Source organism: Dysidea avara, chromosome 5, assembly GCF_963678975.1.
Source record: "Dysidea avara chromosome 5, odDysAvar1.4, whole genome shotgun sequence".
Classification (NCBI taxonomy): domain Eukaryota; kingdom Metazoa; phylum Porifera; class Demospongiae; order Dictyoceratida; family Dysideidae; genus Dysidea; species Dysidea avara.
Window position 1 is genome coordinate 38,684,226 of NC_089276.1, and position 13,753 is coordinate 38,697,978.

Below are 13,753 nucleotides of genomic sequence, written 5' to 3' on the forward strand. Positions count from 1 at the left end.
TGCTAGTATGTACAAATGTACAATATGTGATCTCAAAGGTGGTGGCCAAGAAATGACAGCGATGATATACTGTCACTAATTGGTGACATTACTTGACATAACATCATCACAGCTGTTTCTCCGATGCCACTTTTGATATCACATATTTTTCATACTATCCTATTTGGAAAGCCACACCCCTTTTCACAGCTTGGCTGTTTTGGATTAGATAGGGAATACCCTGATACTGTTATCCAGATTTTTCCATTTAATTGTCCTTATTGACGGAGCAGTTCAGTTTATAGCACTGATTATAAACACTTGTGAGGCACTGCTGTTTATGTTGCCAACAGAGTCTCGCTAGTGATTCTAAACTCAAGAAAAGCTATTTGCAGAAGTTCTATGGCGTTGGCACAAGGTATTAACTTGGCCTGTGCTACAGCTGCTGGGTTACAAAGTTTTGTAACTTGCTTGTGGTGAAGTGTTAGCAAATTTTGTAGCGGAGTTGAAGACTCCAGGCTATATATTATCTGGATTTTGTTATAAAGGCTTTTTTGACTGGAGCCAGTTTTCATCCATTGCTAGATAATTTGTAGATATTTTAATCTACTAGCTATATAAAACTTGTCTGTCTGTCCGTGGTCCAGTTAACTCCTAAACCGTAATACTGATTAATCCTGGATTTGCTGTACATTTATTGCCACCAAGCCAGCACCAACGAGTTTATTAATAGAAGTTTGTAGCATATTCTGTTTGCTGTACAGCGATGAAAAATTGCCATTACTGCAAGTTCATAAACATGTTTAACAAGCACAGCTACATGGAATGGTGATTGCAGCTCTATGCCATTGATCTACGTTATAATGAACATCCACTGGAGGTAATTACAAGGTGATTTCTACTGCTAGGGTGTCACTTTGGAATAGAAGTCTTGAACATTCTTTACAGGTGCCACGCCCACATTTCATCAGTAATTTACTTCTAATTATGCAATCCTACACTATAGTGTATCATATGGTGGCTATAACTAATGAATTACATGACTTTGTAATTCAGTAAGAAGGCAAACAGACCACAATTTTGAAGCATAATATAATGTGAATTAACAGAAACATGGTTACCTTGTAGCCCGCCTTGTAGCTACCCCCATTGCTATCAGATGTGTGTGACATGTTGAACTATTCTAAACAATGTGCTATGAAGGAAAGTGAGTTTCTGTGCTTCTAGACTGGGGAATTGGTGGACCACAAGCAAAATAGGGAGAGTAGCAATGAGGCATCTCTGCAGTGACGTCTGTTTTAAAACTTCAATGCCACACAACACAAACCAACCCCCAAACCTCCCAATCCGTTTCTAGTAAGGCGGTTAGGTAGACTAAATTTTGAGTTTTTTGTAAAAAAAAAAATTCTATATCTGGCTGCCGGTAAGTGTTTCCTTGTTTTTAATACTACATTTAATGTTAAATAGACTAATGTTATTCCGTAAAGGTGATTTTTGGTTCGTAAGATGTTTCTAGGCTGGCTTTTAAAGGAAGCATTTTTTGGTGGCTTGCATCATTTCAGGCGATCCATACTTAAACAGTACTGCTGTACTGTTTGATAAGTGCCACTATAACATAACTGACTGCTCTATTAGAGTTTCTTGGTCTGTTATTTTGTCATTGGGTACGTAGCTACGCTCTATGGATCTATGTACAGTAGCATGACCAACTAACCTATGAAATCCATTACATGCTATTTCCTGTTGCCCCATAAAATATACTTTTGGGACCAGATCTCTAGCAAAATGTCCAGTCCGACTGGTCCAGTCCAGTCCATATAATAGACACATGTTGGTTTGTTTGAGTCACTATCTTTAGCAGTGCATAACAGCATAGTTACCAATAATTATTTACAAAATAATTTATAAATTATGAAAAATACTGAACTAGCAGGGGTACCTTCCCTTTGTGCAGATTAAATTAAGTGATTGATATAATGTTGTGCCTGTCAGGTGATGAGTACTGTATTATATTTGTTACACTTAACCATACATGTACTTTTGTTAAGCAGTTATATACATTCTAATGTAATCCATTTAGCCCACCGACTCTATAGCACTAATTACCATACGAAGTTAGTTGTGCATCCATTTGATTCTTCTCCAGAGTTCTTGTTCCTAATGCCATAGATATCATGGGTGTTTGTGAGTTTGTGCTGAAGACATTTTTGGCTTGGTCATGTCTAACCAATACTGCCAAGCTGTCATGAAGGCTGATTTCTGGCTAATATAAAGCCCAAGCCTCCATGATCCATATGTACTGTATGGTAAGCAACACTAATGCTGTATACAAGCTTGTTTAAGTGTTTTGGGTATTGAGAAGTACAGCTGTTGTAATACATTCATGGAACTTGTTGTATGGCATTCCACACAACACAATAAACTTTGATTGGTCCTTTATTGCCTTTGAACTATGATATACACAGTTACACACACTTGCCCTTCTTGAAATTCTTCTTGATTAAGCTGTACATATTATCAGAAACAGAGAGCACAAAGCAACTGAATAAACTAAAATTGTATGCAAAAAGTCGTAGGGCTAAGACAAATAGTTTGAAGCTTCGAAGCTTTGTTCAGTTTCATAATATTCGTATGCTGCTTTACTCCAATAAAGCTTCGTTACCATGGATACTAACATGTTGCACAAGTATTGTCACTCTGTGGAAGCTGCCATTTACTTATATTTTGGTGTAGACAATGGTTATACTGGAGTGTAGGAATTTGTACTACAGTCTATACCCTAATAACCACCGATTGTGTTCATTAATTATTTTGAAGCTTCGCTAAAACTTTTAAGCTTCAAAGGATGTGTTCGTACAGCTCTAATGTGTACAAACAGTATGTTTCTTTTTAGCAAACAAGGAGCTATACTTCACAAAACATTCATACATGTACATGATCCAGATGGTTGACATCACTGGCCAGGTAACTACTGACATTCACCCATTGATGTCTGTCACACTCATCAAGTATTTGTATAAACAATTGTCCACTACTGAATAGTTTCATAAGTCTGCCTTGGAAGTAATAATCAGTGTGACAATTCAAACTGCTTATACTCACAGTAGATTGGCTGGCATCCATAATACTACAATTATACAATTACTGATGGTCCCATTGTGATCACAGCTTTATCAGACAACTAGTCTTTGTCCATTCACTGGTGTTGTGCTCAGAGTGTTTGCATAAACTTAATTTAAATCGATTGTAATTTTGTCTTGGTGCCAACTTTGCCAAGATTTTAAGCCAGTGGATTTCCTTCACATGATCATGAACAAGTTACTCTATTCCATCTGAGTCACGTGTCACATTATTTACTAAACACTGGCACAATCTTAGATTCCCCTCCTCCTCGCCTGCCGTAAAGGTGAGGAGAAATGACATGTGTCTTATTGACATTCTTCACTAGCTTCTTGCAACCATCCTTAATAAATCGGCTGGTCTTTGTCCAAAGCAACAAACATACTAGCCCACAGACAGTGCATCTTCAAATGGTTGCAAGTGTGCCCTCACAAAAAACATGTACACCCAAACTATTTCTGGTGATATACTTTCAGAAATAGATATTCCAGTTTGATTGGTCTGGTATGGTTCATAAAATAGGTGATATAGCCATTCAACTGCTTTAAACCACAAATTACACACAAAAGTATCTTTTTAGTATCATACTTTAGTGGTATGAGCACAAGGCTATACCCTACAGATGTAGTTCTAGACACTTTAAAAGATTGCTGTTTGCTGAAAAAGTCCATGTAAAAAGAAGGGATTGCTGGTGTAATTAACAAGGTTCCATAAATTCCTATTTCTACTCTACTTACATTGTATGATACTATTATTGTTAGTGAGACTTTACAGCACAAGTGCTGAAGGTCTGTAGGACTCCTGGTCCTACAACCTGTTTAAAGTTGTTACAGAAAATATGTTTGAAAAGGTGGAGAAAAAAAATCCATACTGGACCTCGAACCTGCAGCCGATACTAGTAAATGTGGGGTTTACTAGTATGTTACCACAAACCTTGTTGATTATTTTGAGTGGTCTGGCTGCTTTCTGTACGTGTGGTCTGGGATCTTAATGAAGCTCTGGTCAGCCTGGGAATGGCTGTATGTGGCAGTATACTTCCATGGTGTTGAATAAAGTCCTGTGCTATACATTTCCTATCATGTTAGCTGATTTTAAAAACTATCTAAAATGGCAGAAACGTAGCTGTTGGCAACTTATACAGTGGATACTCTGGAAGGTACAGTAAGGAATTTGTGTAAAACGTGTGAAATTGTGCTTCAACCATTGGTGAGCTACAATGCACTAAGCATTTCTTGATACTTTTAACTAGGCGAAAGCACCAGTTTTATCACATAATGTAATACATGATATTTTATATATCTAATACTATTGAATGATGCTTCATAGACTCTATTCAATGTTGCCAGAATGAATTAGCCTGTGTAACTGAAGAATAATTGCAGTCTTTCTTTATGTGTATGTGTACACACATTGTTGCTGTACGTGTACATCACAGAGATGCCAACCTCTTAACAATTTTAGGAGTGGGACCTCAAGTACTACCCAGCAACTAGATTCAGGGTGCCTCCAAGATTCTTGTGAAGACCAAAAAAGGTCACAACATGCTAAAAGTTAGAGGCGTGCGATTATCTAGATATATTCGATTATCGAGATATCATAAGACTTATTGAGATAAGGATGATAGGTTTATTAATCTAGATAATAGTAAACTTCTGTAAATTATTTGTATACCGGGACCTCCTGGAGGCTCTAACTCTCCTACCACTTAGGAACAATGTTAAGACTAACATTTTTCACTTTATTATAGTCTTCAAATTGCAATTTGCTCACTTTACTGGTTACAATATTGGCAGTTTACTAAAATAAATAATTGTTTCGGTCATTGAGATATGTTAGATAATTGAGATAAGTTCAAAGGAAATATCGAGATACGTCTAAATTAGTCATCGCACACCTCTACTAAAAGTACATAATAGTGTGAGTAGCTATCACAATAAGGTACAACAGTGTATGATGCAGCTCACTCTACCTGAAGAAAACAAAGTGCATGCACCTTCCTTCCAACAACCTTATTTTAAATGCAGGGCTTGTCTAATTTTAAGCATAGGGTTAATCATGAAGACAGATCAGGCGTGAGAAATGAAGCTGAAATAGTGAGAAACAGAGGGTAACGTGTGAGATTACTAGCCAAAGGAGTGAGACTCATGCCTAATGTGTGAGGGTTGACATGTCTGACATCATTGACCATATGTTGCTCTAGGAGACCAAACAATGTTGTCAGGAAGTTCTGGTCTCCATGAGAGTTGTTTACAAATTGCAGACACTCGCCAGACAGACAATATGGCAACATCAATAAATAGTTTTAGAAAATTTACACGTAATTTCCTTTGATGTCTAGAGGCTAAATGAGGGTACTAAATCCAATAGAAACCTGTGGCAGGGTTACTAACTAGTTAGTAACCTGTGGACTAGCTTGTGGTTGTTTACTACATTGATCAAGCGAAAATTGGCAAAGCCAAATACACAATAGCCTTACTGTTAGCTTACTTTCTGACATCATTTGGGCCGATGCACTAGCGCCACAAGTTGTGGTGCTGACACTATCAACTTGAAGAGTGGATCTTGATACCAATAGCTACAGTTTGCTACTTTCTTTTACTCTTTCTGTACTCGCTTTGCTCAGAGAAACTTTCTAAACTACTTAGAACAAGCCAACACACCTTCAGTATAGCTACTGTACACCATGCTACAATGTTAATGTGACGCTGACACAATTAACAAACTCGAAGCGTATCTCTTGATGTTAGCAGCCGTTTTCCACTTGTTATAACTTACTTCTGGACTAGACAAGCGTAATTGGCATTCATTCAGGCATAGTATAGCTTATATGGTGTGGCGCTGACACCTGGAAGGGTAAATCTCAATGCTAGTACCCACAGTGCCACGTTCTCTCGATGTTTCTTTCCCTGCTTCGCTCAGAGAATATTTCTTAACTACTTAAAACAAGCCAACGTCTGTTTCTATGCTATTTAGCACCCCTCTGACAATGTGGGCTTGGCTACCCACAATTAATGAGTTGAAACAATAATAGAGTAACTATAGTATGTTCACGTTGAGCTGAATCCTCAAAAACATTTAATAACTCATGGATGCAATTACACACAATCTTGAAATTTGGCTCATTTGTAGTACTGCTTGACCCGCTAAAAATATTTCATAATCTTTTTGTTTAAATGTTTGACATAATATTTACAGCCAATCAAATTTTCACAATACATTTCCTATGGGGAAGCCATATAAGTACAGTGTCCATTACAGCCCTTTCCCGAACTTGTAATGGAGCCAAACTGTATGTGTCTGTTGTTGACACCTTTGCTGTTATCAATAATCATCTGGTTGGCTGAAATGTTAACTCTGTTGAGAAAAAAATCACTTTTAATCTTTAGCTATTTTTTCAGGATTCAGCTCAACATGAACATACTATAAAACAAAGTACAATAAGGATACCTCAGCCTGCGGCCTTGGTAATTAACTTGTGGGTAGCACTTGGCCGCATCATCATTGGGTTGCTAAATTGCGTAGTAACCTTGTCGGCTTGTTCTGCAAAAGAAGTCTAATACTTCAGTGACTTTTGGCTTTGTGTTAACATTATAGAATTCAAATTCATTACAATGAATATGTTGGTATCAACACTAGTGCTGGGCTCCTGAGTGTGCTCTCACAGTAAATCACTGGCATGAGTGCTATTGTGATGTAGACTATTTGTGAAAACTTAGTAAACCATAGCCTGCCTGTAGTGTGTGCACTGGTTTCAAAACTATGCTGTCTGAATATTTGTGTATGTATAGTGTGTGTGTACGTGCGTACGTATGTGTGTGTGGTGTGTAATGCGTGTGTGTATGTGTGTTCACAAAAAATGATAGGTCCAGAAAAAATTTCATATTTGATCACATTACCACTTCTGGCTACCTACAATACCAGGTAATAAAAATCTAATCTATATCCTGGGGTAGCTCAAGATTTACAGTAAATTCAATATCTTATAAGTTGCATGGGAAAGATACAGAAGGTGGTGTATGATTGTACATGGTGTCAACTGAGTAGTTTTTGGTCAGTGGTCACTGCAACCACCTGATATAACTAAACGTTTACACATGGAGGCAAGAGTATATGATGGGGCTCCCCATTATATACTCTTGATGGAGGTTATAGATCTTCGTAATAATTGGTTGAGTTTTGCTGCTCCTAGATCTCTTCATAGCAAATATAATTATATTTTGAGGGATACTAATGTGTATTACTTTTGTCACGATGTCAGACAGTGAAACAACTATCATCTTGTTAGCAATCATTGTTCAAGGTGATGTCATTGGGTATCATTCATAGCTACTGTACTAGGATCTGTGACTGCTGTCAAAATGAATGGTCAACAAGCAAGGTTGATATTACATGGTGAACAATAGTCAAGCTGTTTCCCCAGCATGGTCTAAGCTGTGTGAGTAATTAGTGCATGAATATAATAGAATAAATACCAGTAGTCAAGGTACTTTTTTGGCAAAAGGCAACAGTCAAAATCAAAAATCGATCTTGACCAACTTTGATCATGGTTACAGATTATATTACAGTAACTATTGGAGTGACACCTCCTTGTTGTTTGGCAGAACATTTATGATGACCATGTATTTGTTGCTACTGTTGATGGCCTTGTATGTTTTATACTGAAGTGTGTGATGATAGTAGTAGCTAGTAATAAGGCTAATGGATTGCTGTATAAGTACCAACTTTGTGCTAAGAATACATAATTATAGAGAAGGCCAGGGAGTATTTCCTTTGTTTATTTATTTTGTCCTGACCACATGTTTATTAAATCCTTCTTTGAGTCCTCTAGGCTTAAATGATGCTTATACACAAATGTATCACCTTGTTTACTGACGGCGATGACTGTCCCTGGCTGCTTTGTGAGAGATGTTTTAGTATGACAAAGTGTTATTGGTGACCACTTAATATAAACTATTTCTGTACAAAGTGATTGGTAATCATTTGGGACCATGGTCACATGAATGTTATACTGAGGTCACAGTGAGGTGACCATTAAGGGATGTTCCACTGTAGATAAATTGCCAAGTATCAAATAGTTATTTGTATTGGATCATGTGATCAGTTGTTCCTAAAGTACTTGTTGTAATAAGGTTCCATCATTGATATTACCTTCTTCACTAGTTGGTGGTGTAATAGATTAGGTCACATGATCTGTGATGTCACTGCAGGTGGAATATGATAAGATCAAACAAGCAGTTGAGGATAATGATGTTACTTTGATGGAAAGATTAATAAATGATGAAGTTAATGTGAACTATACTGGACCTGTGAGTGATATTGTGTTACGTGATGCGTAATTCTTTTAGCATATTGAGAAGGATCTGGTTGATAATAGCAACCACGTATTATTACCTAGTGACCATTATTACCCTTAATAATGACCACCAACACTCAAACATTGCAATGTATCAAGTCACACATACTAATACTGTGGTGTTGTGACCATGGCAACTAGATGGTTGAATACTTCATATTACCTCATACAGTGTCAGTTATGATAATGTGGTCACCTAACAAGTCATGGTTGTGTGTGGATCATGATCAACACCAAATGTGACTATCTCTGGGAAAGCTGGTCTTATCGTCTATTTACAAGTATCTAGAAACACTAATTATTAGTATAGTAGCTGTAGTAGCTACATGGAGTGACACGTGGCAACTACTGCAGCGTGTGTCACTGTAGTTCACCGCAGCATGTGTCTACTGCAGCTGCTACATAAGTAGCTGTATGGTTAACTACACTAGCTGCATGGTTTAAAATTTTGAACTCTATTTGGTTGGACTCTAATGTCTTTAAGCGTCGGTTCTTTGGGGCAATAAATGAAGGTTGATTGTTTGCATAATTCAGGAAGAAGATATTGAACAAAACCAACAGGTATGGGTATAAGGCCATGGAATTAATCTGTTTACTTGGCTACTGGGTTTTGAATTTTGTTTACTTGGTGGAGTAGAAATGATATTCATGGTAACCATACCTGGTCCTTTTCTGTGATATAGTCTCATTAGAAACTTGTTGTCAATGCTTTAAGGTCCACTGAAATGAAAATTTTACTTGCCATGTTATTGTAGTTAATGCACGCACAAAAACATTTTGATACTTCAAATATGTGGTTATGCTGAGATATTAAGGAAATTATGTCACATAGTGTACTCTGCTGGTTAAGTTGTTGTTGTGGTGCTTTGTGCTATCAAAGCTTATGCTTTGTTAGGATTCTCTGTGGGTCGGTTTGTTCACAAAAAGCTGGGTTAACTGTTATCATGAAACAAATGATAGTCACTGTTAGACTGAGTTGCTTCTCAAGACCAGCACTGACCTAAAATCTTGTGATAGTGTCACTATCACAGTCATATTTCCACTGTGTTGGGAAGGATATGTGACCAAATTTTATGCAACTGATCCAAATCACACATCAGGCAAAGTTAAACTAACACCACCAGTGGATAGCTACACTATCATACAGCCAGTTTCAATTTAGTTTTAACCATAATTACTCGAGATATGGTAAGAATTTGCATACAGGAGAGGATTAGTCAGTTTTGTGGTAAAGAACACTCACGAATTAAAGGAGCTGTAAATCAACAGTTCAGTGGTCAGAGCAAGCCAACATTTGTTTCTTGGTTGTTTTAAGGGTATACATGACTGGATTTTGGGAAAATGATCCAAATCGCATATTAGAAGTTTCGGGATGAATAATTTTAAAGAGTTGAAGTGAGCAAAACTTGCCAACGATAACAAGCACATGTATGAAATTTACACAAGAGATGCATCAGTCTATTACCTTTCAGACCACTTTCAGTACTTGTAGTTGCTTGTATAGTTTCTTGCTAAATAAGATAGAAAATCTGAGCAGTTGGATGAGCGAAACAGTATCACGAGTGCTCATGATGGGGTGGAGGGTGAGAGGTGCAGGGTCGGCAAGAGATAGACTTTAAAATTGAGGAGTGAATACCAGACACAAGATTACACGGCAGTGCTGGCTTCTTAGTGGCTGATATGCAGCAAAGTCAATAGAAAATACATTTGGCTAACCATACCGGGCCATCCACCAGTATACCACTGATTCTTGTGAAGCCAGGTCCTTCACAAGGCCATGCAGAAACCACCATTCAAGCTTGCCACACAACCCAGAAAAGATGTCTGTTAAAACCAGCTTCGAGTAGTTTGAATAAGGCGAGGATCAAAACTAACATTTCTGTGTATCACTCATATAGTAAACTCTAATTCTCTGATATGATATGATGTAACGTAATTGACTAACCGTAACATCCTAAAATCAAGACACACGGTAGTGTGTCGTGTGGCCCAAGAAGCCGGCTCGCAACACACTACTGACAGGAAGAACGAAAACGCAATTTGACAGGAAGAACGAAAACGCAATTTTCGCACCTCCGTAGCTCTGTGCTTCCTTGATGAAACAAGACGATATTTGCTGTGGACATGCCCTCAAACCTCAGTACTCCACATTCCAAATTTGAGCGAAATTGCTTCAAGCGTTCCCGAGATATGCGACTTCAAAAATTGGCTTAGTTTCTTCGGGTTTTTTATTCTTATTTTTCTACCTCTTTTTGCACACTTACAAAAACTGCTATAAAACGTGAACGCCATATCCGATTGCCTTGAAATTTGGTACACAGAAGGGGGATATAAAGGCACATTTCGGTACCAACTTTGGTTGGAATACGATAAACAGGCAAAGAGTTATGAGCGATTATTCACGAAAAATAACACCAATATGTTGTCACGCCTACAGGGTAAACCGCGTATGGGAAAAAGTTGAAAATCGGTGTGTGAATAGGTTTACTATTGAACCTCAAACCTTTTGTGGTTTGAAAGAAATTGAGCTAAAAACCAGGAAGATACAACGAAAAAACCAACAGTGTGTAACAATTACGCAATCGAGATTAGCTAATAAAAAAACTACTATTTGCCACACCTACTAGATAAACCGCTTTGGGTAATGCTTTGAAAATCACTGTACAGATGGAGTAATCATCTTAGAAAGGATCTTCAATGGTGTAGAAGAATCAGACTTAAAGCCACGGAGTTATAACACAAAATCAAACTTGGTGTAGCAAGTGCGAGATCGAGATACTCTAATAGAGCAGTCATCCTAATAGAGCAGTCACCCTGAATAGAATTCAAGAGATCAACTAGAAACAATTAACCTGTATAGAGATCAGCTACAAACAATCCACCCTGTAGAAAGATCAGCTAGAAGAAGTTACCTTGTAGGGAGTTCAACTACGGAAAGAGACAGTTCAGCTAGAAGAAATCACCTTGTAGAGAGTTCAGTTACAAAGAAACCACCATGTAGAGAGTTCAGCTAAAAACTAGTGACCTCGTAGAGACATCAGCTAGAAGAAGTTACCTTGTAGAGAGTTCAGCTACATACAATTCACCCTGTTCAGAGATCAGTTACAAGAAGTTTTCTTGTAGAGAGTTCAGCTGCAAACAAATCACCTGTAGAGAGTTCAGCTACAAATAAATCTCCCTGTAGAGAGATCAGCTAGAAGAAGTTTCCTTGTAGAGAGTTCAGCTACAAACAATCACCCTGTAGAAAGATCAGCTAGAAGAAGTCACCTTGTAGAGAGTTCAGTTACAAAGAAACCACCACATAGAGAGTTCAGCTACAAACTAGTGACCTTGTAGAGACATCAGCTAGAAGAAGTTACCTTGTAGAGAGTTCAGCTACAAACAATTCACCCTGTAGAAAGATCAGCCAGAAGAAGTTACCTTGTAGAGAGTTCAGTTACAAAGAAACCACCATGTAGAGAATTCAGCTACAAACTAGTGACCCTGTAGAGACATCAGCTAGAAGAAGTTACCTTGTAGAGAGTTCAGCTACAAAGAAACCACCATGCAGAGAGTTCAGCTACAAACAAATCGCCCGTAGAGAGATCATCTAGAAGAAATTACCTTGTAGAGACAAAGAAACCATCATGTAGAGATTTCAGCTACAAACAAATCTCCCTGTAGAGAGGTCAGCTAGAAGAAGTTACCTTGTAGAGAGTTCAGCTACACAGAAACCATTCTGTAAAGAGCTCAGCTGCAAATAAATCACCTATACAGAATTCAGCTACAAACAAATCACCCTGTAGAAAGATCAGCTAGAAGAAGTCACCTTGTAGATAGTTCAGCTATAAACAAATCACCCTGTAGAAAGATCAGCTAGAAGAAGTCACCTTGTAGAGAGTTCAGCTACAAAGAAACCACCATGTAGAGAGTTCAGCTACAAACAAATCGCCGTGTAGAAAGATCAGTTAGAAGAAGTTACCTTGTAGAGAGTTCAGCTACAAAGAAACCATTCTGTAAAGAGCTCAGCTGCAAACAAATCACCTGTACAGAATTCAGCTACAAACAAATCACCCTGTAGAGAGATCAGCTAGAAGAAGTTACCTTGTAGATAATTTAGCTACAACCAATTCACCCTGTAGAGAGAGCAGCTAGAAGAAGACACCTTGTAGAGTGTTCAGTTACAAAGAAACCACCATGGAGAGTTCTGTAATAAATATATGTATCAAGACACACGGTAGTGTATCGTGCGGCCCAAGAAGCTGGCGCGCCACACTTTGAGTATATTTACAGGAAGAAAGAAAACGTCATTTTCACACCTTTGTATCTCGGTGATCCCTTATCCGATTGGAACCAAATTTGCTACAGAGTTGCCCGCCAGCCAGGGGAGTCTATATTTCAAATTTGAAGGAAATTGCTCCAGCCATTTCCAAGATACGAGCTGCCAAAGTTTCGATTTTTTTCTTCATTTTTTTTTCTTATTCATGCTTTCGCACACATGCAAAAATTGCTATAAAGCGCAAACGCATACTCCGATCGCCTTGAAATTGGCACACAGAAAGGGAGTCCAAAGGCAAATCCTAGCATCAAATTTGGTACAAATCTGATGAATGGTTCAGGAGTTATGCCCGATTATTCTTGTAAAACAAGATCGATTTGTTGTCATGCCTACAGGATAAACCGCTTCATGGAATGAGTTGAAAATTGCTATGTACATGGAGTAACCATCGTAGGAGTGCCTTTTGGTGGTTTGAAAGGAATCGAGATAAAGACCATGGAGATATGACACAAAACCCAACCTGTGTCACAAATACGCGATCGATTTTTATGAATAAAAAAGTATTAGTTTTTGGGCAAACCGCTTAGAGCAATGAGCTGTAAATCGGTGTATAGCTTGAATAATCTTCATAGAAAGTCCTTGCAGTAGTACAGAAGAATTGGATTACAAACCACTGAGTTACGATTTGAAAGCCAACTCCGTGTAGCAAATGCGAGATCGAGATACTCTAATAGAACAGTCACCCTAATAGAGCATTCGGCTAATTTATTTACTCCATTATAGAATTTTATTACATTACAAGTTATTCTGTAGGGAGTTTAGCTGCAAACAGTTAATCTTATAGACAGTTCAGCAAGAAGCAAGTCAACCTGCATGTGGAGAGTTAAGCAAATATATCACTGTAGAGATTCAGAACATTACAAGTCACACTGAAGAGAGTTCAGCTATAAACAATTCATGCACCCTGTAGAGAATTCAGCTACATTTAAGTCACTCTCTAGAGAATTCAGCTACACACAAGTCACTGTGGAGAGAGTTCAGCT